The sequence below is a fragment of the Sus scrofa genome, chromosome 6 (assembly GCF_000003025.6).
Source record: "Sus scrofa isolate TJ Tabasco breed Duroc chromosome 6, Sscrofa11.1, whole genome shotgun sequence".
In the NCBI taxonomy this organism is placed as follows: domain Eukaryota; kingdom Metazoa; phylum Chordata; class Mammalia; order Artiodactyla; family Suidae; genus Sus; species Sus scrofa.
Window position 1 is genome coordinate 85,452,090 of NC_010448.4, and position 12,629 is coordinate 85,464,718.

Below are 12,629 nucleotides of genomic sequence, written 5' to 3' on the forward strand. Positions count from 1 at the left end.
TGACATGGTGCTGTAAATGTATGCTGTAATCAGTACCATGTGAATGTGAATTGTTTCTGATTCTACATTGTTGTAGGAATCAGAGAGAAAGGGTTGATTTGCTCTAGCAAAGATACCATATCTGGTTTAGCAGCTATTGTTGTGGCCTCTGTTAGATTGAGTTTGTGGTAATCTCCTAGCTCTCTCCAGGATTTGTCTGGTTTCTGCAGGGACCAGACTGGTAAACCCTGCATCCTCTAGGGGTGTAGCACTTATTTCTGCCATCTCCCCTCCTTTGTTTCCAGGATACAATATTGTTTTGTTTTGTATTTATTATCTTGAAAGGTGGGAGGTTTTAGAGACTTCCTTCCATTTGGCCTTCCACATTGTAATAACTGTTACTGCCTAGGCCAAGGACTTACCAACTTCTTCGTGTATCTGTTTTAATTGTTCATTGAAGGACCAGGGAAATGACCACCAGGAGAGGTGACATACCCATTTGGCCCATCGTGAACTGGATCTTGGCCAGGACTCAGTCTATTTCCTGGTCCTCAGTGGTCCATGATGACACTTCCAGACTCCAGGAGTAATGTCAACCTGTCCTCAAAACATTAGCATTCCTATTTATCCAGTTTACAGCTACATGAGTGAATGATCATAAAGACAGCTGATTACATAATGTTCGCTGAATACACCTGGCCTGGGAGTGGGCGAGAGAAATTGCCCACCAAAAGTACCAGGGCATTCCAAGCCCAAGCAAGGGGGAAAGATGGCCAGGTGAGGCAAGAGGAAGTAGGCAAGAAACCCCTCCTGGGAAAACAGGAGGAGGTGGACTGTGTGAGTTAAGGCTTCAAGCCCCCAGCACATGCTTCATGGTCCCCATAAGACTTCACTTATGAAATAGAAATTCATAGATAAAATTAAGAATTTTAAGACAGGAGTTCCCGTCGTGGCGCAGTGGTTAACGAATCCGACTAGGAACCATGAGGTTGCGGGTTCGGTCCCTGCCCTTGCTCAGTGGGTTAACGATCCGGCGTTGCCGTGAGCTGTGGTGTAGGTTGCAGACGCGGCTTGGATCCCGCGTTGCTGTGGCTCTGGCGTAGGCCGGTGGCTGCAGCTCCATTCAACCCCTAGCCTGGGAACCTCCATATGCCACGGGAGCGGCCCAAGAAATAGCAACAACAACAACAACAACAACAAAGACAAAAGACAAAAAAAAAAAAAAAAAAAGAATTTTAAGACAGCACTTACAGAGCATTTATTAAGCTTTAAGTGCAGGGACTTTCTGAGTGTGGAGTCCGTGAGACCTATAGCACATGGGTCTATCAGAGCCATAGTTTTCTCAGAAAATTGTTATACTGGCTTTGGTGATGGAGATTCCTACTATCTCTTGGATTCCAATTTTTTTTTTTTAATTGAGGTGACCACCCTCAGCATCCTGATCTTCCATCTGTGATTTCTTCTGATGTTATAGATGGAAACTATTTTGCTTCTAGTGACATCACACTTTATTAACTATCTCCGTAAATGTGCATGTCAGATCCCTTTGCCTGCCACTCTGAAACTGCTGATCTTTATGGTAATTGTGTCTGTCTGGCTTCAAACATTAAGTACCATGGCCTAGTCTCCTTTGTTTTAGGGTCCTGTCATCACCATTGCTATCAGTGAGGTTGGTTTTATAACAAACTCTCCTATGGAGAACAACTTTTAAATTTCTTAATGATGCTGGTGCCCCTCTCACAAGCGCCTTCCTTGTGATATCCCCCTAGCCATTTCAAGAAACATAATACTTTGATGGGTCTTCTGACCACTTCATCAAGTTTCTTTCACTAAGTGAGCCTTTTAACCTTCCTCCTCTGTCTGCCACTGCAGTTTTGGCATTGCTATTTATCATGAGCCATGACTTTTCCACTTTTAGGAACCATCCTGGTGGTAAGTTCATATCATATTCTGCGGGTTTTGCCAGGGTGCTAAATCCTTTATCTTTGGAGAATGATCTGTAACCTTATGTTCTGGTCCTTATGTTTAAGCACCCTCAAAATTCAGTCGCATTTACTCTCCCCTGACCCCTACCCATGCATGCTGGCTAAGTCTTGCAGCTCCCTTGTGTTATAGTTTCTTCCTGACCTTATCAGGCACAGCACTGCTGGGCTGGGTAATTCTATGACCTTCTGCAAGTTAAAGCCTCCTACGGGAGAGGCATGGAGGTGGCAGATCCTGAGGGGACATTGTTTACTGAGTAGTGTAGGGAGGCCTCTGCATTATCTTCAAGTGAGAGGAGAGTACTAGTTCTTATAAGGATGATAAGCCACTTTTATAGTTGCAAGGAGTTAAGGGGCACTTTTGCATTTGAGATTTTGGAAGGGGCATCAACTCAGCTATATCCTTCTCATGTATTAGGGTCTCATTCTTTCCTAATCAGGACCTGGACATTGGCATAGTAGCATGCCTTCCTTAGCAACCTTCTTTGGTGCTAGTCTGCTCTGATGATTAATTCCTAAGCCTGGTCCCCAGCTTTTTCTATCCTCTTGCTGCCTTAAAAAAGAACCTCTTTGTCAATTACCCAGGAGGCCCTGTGGCTTTCATATTGACTTTCAATTGACTATTAATCACTCTTAGCTTTTTGTTAATTTTTTTCTAGAGCATCAGTTGAGTTTAGAGATAGTCATTCAATTCCATTTTTGTTATAGTTATTTCCCCCCTTACTCTTTGAGTGCCTCATAAATCCAATCAACTACAGCATTTTGTCCATAAGTAGGTCATCACTAGCCACCATTAGGGAAGTTTAAAACTGAACCAGCACCTTGTGCCAGGGATTATCTGTGTTACACCTACCACCAGCAGTAGTGTCCTCAGTGCCATATGGTCTGTGAGTGGTTCAAATCCAAAACCCCACCACAGGAGCTCACGTTGTGGCATGGCAGAAACGAATCTGACTAGTGTCCATGAGGTTGCAGGTTCGGTCCCTGGCCTCGCTCAGTGGGTTAAGGATCTGGCATTGCCGTGAGCTGTGGTGTAGGTGGCAGATGCAGCTTTAATCCCAAGTTGTTGTGGCTTTGGCAAAGGCCTGTGGCTACACCTCCGATTGGACCCCTAGCCTGGGAACCTCCATATGCCATAGATGTAACCCTAAAAAGACAAAAAATAAATAAATAAAAATAAATAAAAAACACAAAAGGTGGTGGATTTTAGGTTTTAACTGTATCATTTACCTTTTTTTCTTTTCAGCAACTATATCCCACCTCCCTAATCGGGTTAATAGTGGCATGGAAGATCCATTTGGTGAGTCTCACATTTTTCTCAGTAAATGATATTTGTGTGTTATCCTTACTGCTATTAAAGCTTTGAGAGTAAATTGACTTTTTTCATGTTTGGTATGCTAAACTCTAGCTTATCATTTCTCAAATTTTTTGGCCTCAAGATACCTTTATGCCCTTAAATATAATCTAGGCCCCCAAATAGCTTTTGTTTGTATGACTTATATCTGTTGATCTTTACTATATTACAAATTAAAATGGAGACGTTTTTAAAATATTAATTCATTTAAAAATAACATTGGAGTTCCTGTTGGGTTTAGAACCCAACATAATGTTCATGAGGATGGGGTTTTGATCGCTGTCCCCACTCATTGGGTCAAGAATTTGACATTGCCTCAAGCAGTGGCATAGGTAAAGATGCAACTCAGATCTGGTGTTACTGTGGCAGTGGTGTAGGTCTGTAGCCTTAGCTCCAATTCAGCTCTTAGCCTGGAAACCTCCATATGCTGTGGGTGCAGCTGTAAAAACAAAAATTAAAATTAAAAAGAAATTGTAATTAAATTTAATTAAAACAAAGAACTATTTGGAGTTACATCGTGGCTCAGATTCGTGGAAAAGAATCTGACTAGGAGTTCCCGTCGTGGCGCAGTGGTTAACGAATCCGACTAGGAACCATGAGGTTGCGGGTTCGGTCCCTGCCTTGCTCAGTGGGTTAACGATCCGGCGTTGCCGTGAGCTGTGGTGTAGGTTGCAGACGCGGCTCGGATCCCGCATTGCTGTGGCTCTGGCGTAGGCCAGCGGCTGCAGCTCCGATTCGACCCCTAGCCTGGGAACCTCCATATGCCGCGGGAGCGGCCCAAAGAAATAGCAAAAAGACAAAAATAAAAAAAAAAAGAAAGAATCTGACTAGCATCCATGAGGACACAGGTTCGATCCCTGGCCTTGCTCAGTGGGCTGAAGACCAAGTGTTGCTGGGAGCTATTGTGTAGGTCGCAGACTTGGCTTGGATCCTGTGTTGCTGTGGCTGGCGTAGGCCAGCAGCTACAGCTCCAATTTGAACCCTAGCCTAGGAACCTCTGTATGCTTCAGGTGTGGCCCTAAAAAGACCAAAAAAAAAAAAAAAAAAAAAAAAAAAGCATCTGAAAAAAAAAAAAGCAGAGACAGTTTTTCTTGTTTAAAATAACCTCAGCATGCTAGAGGCAGGTTTTGATTCGAGCACTTTGTGGTTTTTCACCAAATGAGGAAAAGTCTGAGTCTCTATTTGTGCCAGTGTAGCTTGAAGAAGTGCAGTAGAAATGTTACCCAGTTCTACCCATGCATAATTACCATAGATGACTGAAATCAGGCTCTTTGGACTACTGGTGCAAATAATCAGATAACTCTTGTTGTCTTGTTTTGAGAAGACTGCTATTAAAAACTTTGCCAGATCAGAATTTCTCTTCTGATTTTAATGAACCTAAATGGCTTCTTTGGGACTTTGGCTTTTTTACCCTAAAGTGTACATTTTATCTAGTTCATCAGTGAAATCCTTAGTTTAAACGCTAGAGGGCAGTCAGTACTTTATTCATCAATTTATAGTTTCATTACCAAGTTAATTTTTTTTAATTAAAGTATAGTTGAATTGCATTGCTGTGCCAATTTCTGCCATACAGCAAAGTGACCCAGTCATACATATATATGCATTCCTTTTGTTACATTATCTTCCATCGTGGTCTATCCCAGGAGATTGGATATAGTTCCCTGTGCTGTACAGTAAGACCTCATTGTCTATCCAATCTAAATGTAATAGTTTGCATCTACTAACCCCCAAACTCCCCGTCTTTCCCTCTCCCACCAAGTTAATTGTTTTTTTTCTTTTTGGCTGTGCCTCTGCTATGTGGAAGTTCCCAGGTTAAGTATCAAACCTGCGCCACAGCAACCAGCCAGAGCTACAACAGTGACAGTGTCCAGTCTTTAACCAGCTGCACCGCCAGGGAACTTGTAATTTTTTTTTTTTTTTGGTCTTTTGTCTTTTTGTTGTTGTTGTTGTTGTTGTTGTTGTTGTTGTTGTTGTTGCTATTTCTTGGGCCGCTCCCGCGGCATATGGAGGTTCCCAGGCTAGGGGTCTAATTGGAGCTGTAGCTGCCAGCCTACGCCAGAGCCACAGCAACGCGGGATCCGAGCCGCGTCTGCAACCTACACCACAGCTCACGGCAACGCCGGATCGTTAACCCACTGAGCAAGGGCAGGGACTGAACCCGCAACCTCATGGTTCCTAGTCGGATTCGTTAACCACTACGCCAGGACGGGAACTCCGGAACTTGTAATTCTTAAGGGCATTATTTATGAACAATTTGGTAAATTGATCCAATGTAGTTGCCTAGTGACAAATCCTAAAGAACATGTCTGTATGATAAACTAGCATAACATATGACAACTCCAAAAGCTTTTATGGGAAGCATTTTTTTCCCTCTGAGTGACCTCCTTACCTCACTTAACTTAAGCATAATAACTTAAATTTAATCTAATTAGTTAAACTTATTTAACTTAAATTTCAATATTATAATGTAAATTTACTAGAGAATACCAAAGGGAAGTTGCTATGGAAATTATAGTTGGCTAGTAATCAATTGAAATATAAAGTGAAATGTACTTTTGATCGCTAATATGAGAAAAGATTTGTCTTTTGTGCTAGTGAGAGGATTTATTAAAACTAATAATTTTTACAGCTTTATTAAGGATATTCTTAAATTAAAACAGGCATTGTTTGTTGTTTGTTTGGTTCTGGCCATTCCCATGGTGTTTGGAAGTTCCCAGGCGAGGGATCGAACTCATGCCACTGCAATAACCAGAGCCACAGAAGTGACCACACTCAATCCTTAACCCACTGACCACTAGGAACTCTCTAAAACTGGCATTGTTTTCAACCGCAGTTATGTAGTGGTGAAGATTATGTATCCTGCAGTTTGGTGCCACTGCCTCGATTTGTGTAATGGTACCAGCAATATTGCTCACCATTGCTTTTGTACCCTCAGTACAAGTGATGACTTAGTGAAAAAGGTAACTAATTCTTTAGTATTATTAAGTATGTAGTCATACCTTGTGGACTCCTGAAAGGATCTTGGGGATCCTCAGGGATCAATGGACCATACTTGTTTCAGTTTTCCAATGTGCACAGAGGCTTTTCTGTGGAAGTCATGGACAGAGTCAAGACTTCTTGGGCAGAGCCGTAGTGTGGGCTAGGGCGTAGTCACTTGACAGAAGTACAGTCAGGGAGTGAGCAGCTTTGTGGTTTCTCCTAAGTTGACCATGACCTACCTGCAGCTTTCAGCAGTAGGTTAAAGAACACTTCTGTGTGGTGAAATCAGCATTTTTAGCTCTTTAGGCAGCTCAGTATTTTGAAAAGAAATTCATTAGCATTTAGTTAGGACAAGCTCTGAAGCCCATGCTCACCTGGGCATTGTGTTCTTATCTTTAAGAAGAAAATACATGGCAGCAAAGGTCATGGTAATGACAGCCTTGAGTATGTCTCTTGAGTCACACTGCTCCAATCTGGACAAGTGTCCCCTTGTGTGTAGTACACAGCTGTCTTCCTGGGGTCCTTATTTATCTGGAAACTCTGCTCCTCTCCTGTGTTGGCTTTTTTATTTCTTAAATCCCATGTCTTCTTCTTTCTTGATTATCAATAGAGTCTTAATAATGGGTCTCCTGAACTAGTTATCTGATTTTCATCTCCTTTTTTTTTTTCTTATCTCTGCTTCTTGAACAGTTTGGGGGTTTTTTTTTTTTTTTTTTTTTTTTTTTTTTTTTTTAGGACCGCACCTGTGGCATATGGAGGTTCCCAGGCTAGGGGTCTAATCAGAGCTGCAGCCATTGGCCTACGCCAGAGCCATAGCAACACAGAATCCGAGCCACGTTTGCAACCTACACCACAGCTCGTGGTAATACCAGATCCTTAACCCACTGGGCAAGGCCAGGGATCAAACCCACCACCTCATGGTTCCTAGTCGGGTTTGTTAACCACTGAGCCACGACGGGAACTCCATGGTTTCTTCATCTTTATATTCTATTAAAATTTTATTTTCCACTGTTAGGTTTTTAATTTCTAGAAGTCTTTTTTATTCTCTGACTATTTCTTTCATAATATCCTTTTATTATTTGAACAGATTAACTTTGCCCTGCATAGATTATTTTCCCCAAAGTTGCTTTCCTTTGTTTGTTTTGATCTTTTATGTTAGCGTTTTCCTCTGAAGTCTGTGATAATTAGCTGTCTGCTTGTGATTAAGAGTGGGAAGCTTTAAATTAGAAGCTTTATTAAATGCATAGGCTGGTTGCCTTTGGGCCTTACTATAGTATGAGTTTCTTTTCCCTATTGTTAGGGAATATCTCTGTTATTAGTACCAAGGTTCAAGGGGTAGAATCTTCTGATCACTGTATGTTGGGAGTGATGAAGACTGGGTGGGTTCAGTATTCATTATGTTCACTCAGTTCCCCTCAGTTTTTCATGCTATACTCCCACCATCAACTGTCTTTTGGTCTCCCAGTCCAGAAACCATTTATTTTATCCTTTCCAAAAAACAGACCTCCAGAATTCTGTCAGGATTGGTGTGGGACAGGCATTCAAGGTCATGGAGTGGGAAAGGTGATAAAGGAATCAAACAGCTTTTACCCTGATTCTCTTTGTTTTATTCCTTTTCCTTTCAAAGGAACCTGGTAGAACATAATGAAACTATTCTGTATTAGTATATCCTACTAGGGTTTTTTGTTTTTTGGGTGTTTTTATTTTTATTTATTTATTTATTTATTTTTGAGTAATGGCTACACTTTACGTAAGTGTTAGAGGAAGGAAGGGTCCAGAGAAAATATGTGTACAGTTTACGTACTGTGATGCTTCATGCCCCCACTGCTTTTAAAAATGGCTTATTCCTGGAGTTCCTTGGTGGCTCAGCAGGTTAAGGATCTGGCATTGTCAGTGCTGTGGCACGGGTTCCCTGACCCAGGAGCTTCTGTGTGCCATGGGTGATGCCAAAAAAAAAGTCTCATTCCTGCTTCTGCTTTCTTTCTTCCTCCCTTCTCAAATGTTTATGAGTTAACAGCCATTCTCACTATAGCATGCCTTGGAAGAGGGACTGAAATCCTGGCATATGAAACTTCTTCTGAAAGGTTTCTTTTGGGGCAGCAGAGGATATATATAAACTAAGTTGCCTTCTCAAAATGTTTTAAATTTTCTGACAACTTCATTAAGTTTCTATATAACTTCCTTCAACAGAAGTGAGCACAATATGTTGAAAAAATTTTGGTGTGTGTTTGATTAAATAATTAATGAGATAGACTGTTGGTGTGAAGCCTGAATTTAAGCTAGCTACAAAGGCTTTATTCATATACATGGTATTCTGGGAACAGATTGAACAGATTTACAAGGTAGTACCTCCTTTAGATTAGAATTTGTATCACAGGAAATATGAGAAGTAGTTTGTTGAAGTAGAAAACAGACGTCACATCCTAAACAAATAAAGTCAATTATTTTCTTCCTATTCTGTACCTGAACTTATAATTTATTATTATGTTTTAGAGAGGGTTTTCCTAACCATTCAAGGCCATTTGTTAAGAATCCATGCTCAAGATTAATGCACCTTCAAAGTTCCTGAGAACAATTTTTGTGATGTTTTCATGTTGTTACCTCTTGAAGCTCAAAATGGGCTAATAATGCAGTCCTTCCCTCCCTCCTCTTTAAGAATGAAGGGCAAAACATGAACTTAATTAGTTTTCACATTTTTAAGGTGTAGGAGATAAATTCCTCTGGAATTAAATAATGCTAGAAATAATGTCCTGTTCTTTTCCTATGGCATTAAGGAGACATTTAATACAGCATTACTGTATGTACATATACACACACGTACATATAAAATGTCTTGTGTCATCGTATTTCCTGATAAGAGTATAAGATCATGGAAGGCAAGATCCTTTTACTGTTATACCCCATTGCTTGGAAGTTCCTGCTGTGGTGCAGTGGATTAAGAATCTGACTATAGGAGTTCCCATTGTGCTCAGCAGAAACAAATCTGACAAGCATCCATGAGGACACAGGTTCAATTCTGGCCTCACTCGGTGGGTTAGGGATCTGGCATTCCATGAGCTATGGTACAGGTCGCAGATGAAGCTCAGATCCTGCGTTGCTGTGGCTGTGGTGTAGCCTGGCACCTACAGCTCTGATTCAGCCCCTAGCCTGGGAACCTCCATATGCCACAGGTATGGCCCTTAAAAATGACCAAAAAAAAAAAAAAAAAAAAAAAAAAAAAAAGAATCTGACTGCAATGGCTGGGGTCGCTGCAAATGCATGGGTTTGATCCCTGGCATGGCAGAGTGGGTTAAAGGATCCAGTGTTGCCACGGCTGAAGCTTGGATTGAATTCCTGGCTAGAACTTCCATATGCAGGTCATTAAGGGGAAAAAAAAGAACTATTGCTCAATAGTCAGTGATATTTATATATATTCCTTAGAGTGGTTTTAAATTTTCCTCTAAGATAGAATTAACAATCTTAAGGGAAGTAGAGTGCATTGAATACCAGTTTCTATGAACCTTAATAATACAGATGTCCTATAATTATTTTTTCTGTCAACAGAAAAAGATGAGCCATTGTAGTAATGAAAGCCTGAAAAGTAGTAATACTGGCATTCTGTACTATCTCCCATGTCCTCTTTTCATCACTTCTAACTGCTACTTAGTCCCTAGAAAGTCACAGCAAGCGAGGGCTAAATGTGTAGATGGTTTTCCATCTGAATTTATTTCTGTATATATATGCATATTGATATTGAGCCCTTATCAATGTGTCATGGAAACTACATAGGCAATGATTATAAGAATGAAAATTAAAAGGATGAGGATGGGTGGCTTACACTTATCATTTTGTATCTCCCTATGTGGTTTGTATTTTCTTTTTTTTTTTTTTTTTTTTTTTTGTCTTTTTTGTCTTTTTTGTTGTTGTTGTTGTTGCTATTTCTTGGGCCGCTCCCGCGGCATATGGAGGTTCCCAGGCTAGGGGTTGAATCAGAGCTGTAGCCACCGGCCTACGCCAGAGCCACAGCAACGCAGGATCCGAGCCGCGTCTGCAACTTACACCACAGCTCACGGCAACGCCGGATCGTTAACCCACTGAGCAAGGGCAGGGACCGAACCCACAACCTCATGGTTCCTAGTCGGATTCGTTAACCACTGCGCCACGACGGGAACTCCGTTTGTATTTTCTAACTATGTATATGTATTTTCTTTTTTAAAATGTCAAAAAAGAGATTTTAGGGTTAAGGGCACTTTAGTTCCTTCTTTATATTTTGCAGTGTTAAAAAATAAAATATAGGAGTTCCCGTCGTGGCTCAGCGGTTAGCGAACCTGACTAGTATCCATGAGGACGTGAGTTGGATCCCTGGCCTTATTTATTGGGTTGAGGATCTGGCGTTGCCATGAGCTGTGGTGTAGGCCAGCGGTTACAGCCCCGATTGAACCCCTATCCTGGGAACCTCCATATGCCGCAAGTGTGGCCCTGAAAAACCAAAAAGTTAATTAATTAATTAAATATATAAAATAATTTTTTAAAGGAGTTAAAAGAGAATAAAGGCATTGTTAAAGGGAACTAAAGACTGTCATGGTCATTCTACATTCACAGCCTACCTGCTGTATCTAAAATAACCATAGGAGTTCCCATCATGTCTCAGCAGAAATGAATCCGACTAGTATCCATGAGGATGCTGGTTAAATCCCTGGCCTTGCTCAATGGGTTACAAATCCAGCATTGCTGTGAGCTGTGGTGTAGGTCATAGATTTGGCTTGGATCTGGTGTGTTATGGCTGTGGTGTAGCTATAGCTATGGTGGATCTGGTGGTGGTGTGGCTGTGGTGTAGCTATAGCTATGATTCAGCCCCTAGCCTGGGAACTTCCATGTGCTGATGGCACCGCCCTAAAAAGCAAAAAACAAAACAAAAAACAAAAAACAAAAACCCACTTTGCACTTTATGTGTTCTGTTCTCTTCCTTCCTTCCTTCCTTCCTTCCTTCCTTCCTTCCTTCCTTCTCTCTCTCTCTCTCTCTCTCTCTTTCTTTCTTTCTTTCATTGTCTTTTTAGGGCCCCTCCTGCGGTACATGGATGTTCCCAGGCTAGGGGTCTGATCGGAGCTGTAGCTGCCAGCCACAACCACAGCAATGTGGGATCCGAGCTGTGTCTGTGACCCTGAAAGGGACACCTATAGGCTAAAGTAGTGAAAGATATTATTTTCCCTTTGCTTTCCTCCATTTAAAAAAAAATTTTTATAATGATTTTTATTTTTTCCATTATAGCTGGTCTACAGTGTTCTGCCAGTTTTCTCCTGTACAGCAAAGTGACCCAGTCACACATACATATATACATTCTGAAAAAAAATTTTTTTAGTTTAATGCCTACTATGTGCTGAGCATTATGTTACTTGTGAAGCTATAAAGATGGTTTCTGCTTTCAAAAAAATGTAGGAGAGACAAGTAAGAAAAGAATTATAGGAGTTCCCATCGTGGTTCAGTGGTTAACGAATCCAGCTAGGAACCATGAGGTTGCAGGTTCGATCCCTGGCCTTGCTCAGTGGGTTAAGGATCCGGCATTGCCATGAGCTGTGGTGTAGGTCGCAGACACCGCTCGGATCCATTGTCACTGTGGCTGCGGCATAGGCCAGCAGCTACAGCTCCAGTGAGACCCCTAGCCTGGGAACCTCCATATGCCATGCGTGTGGCCCTAGAAAACACAAAATAAATAAATAAATAAAGTGAAGATTAAAAAAAAAAAAGAAAAAAAGAATTATAACAAGAGTTCCTGTTGTGGCACAGCAGAGACGAATCCAACTAGTAACCATGAGGCTGTGGGTTCGATCCCTGGCCTCACTCAGTGGGTTAAGGATCCGGCGTTGGGGTGAGCTGTGATGTAGGTCGCAAATGCGGCTCAGATCCTGCATTGCTGTGGCTGTGGTGTAGGGCAGCAGCTGTAGCTCCAATTAGACCCCTAGCCTGGGAATCTCCATATGCCTTGAGTGTGACCCTAAAAAGAAAAAAAGAAAAAAAAGAATTATAACAAAATGATATATACCCTTATATGTAGAAGTATATTCAAGGTGACTTTGGAGCACAGAGGTGGGATGCATAATTCAGTCTTAAGTATAGAAAGGTAGATGTTCAAGGAAGGCCTCCAAGAGAAAGTGGCACATAAACCAAATTTTGAAGGGGTGGGAGTTAGCCAGAACCCAGAATGGAGGAAGAGAACATTTTAGGCAGCTAGAACCGTATCAAATTTGTATTGTTATAAAGCTCATTGAGGAGTTCCTGTCGTGGCACAGTGGTTAACGAATCCGACTAGGAACCATGAGGTTGCGGGTTCAGTCCCTGCGCTTGCTCAGTGGGTTAA

The 12,629-nt window shown here is 41.5% G+C and overlaps 1 protein-coding gene across 1 annotated transcript in view; it reads left to right on the forward strand.

The window, feature by feature from the left end:
• The window catches only part of PHACTR4 (phosphatase and actin regulator 4), a 117,449-nt gene that overhangs the window by 40,097 nt on the left and 64,723 nt on the right, over positions 1–12,629 (forward strand). Inside the window, 1 exon segment of the mRNA XM_021095668.1 lies at positions 3,208–3,261. The gene's annotated coding sequence lies outside the window, so the exon portion shown is untranslated.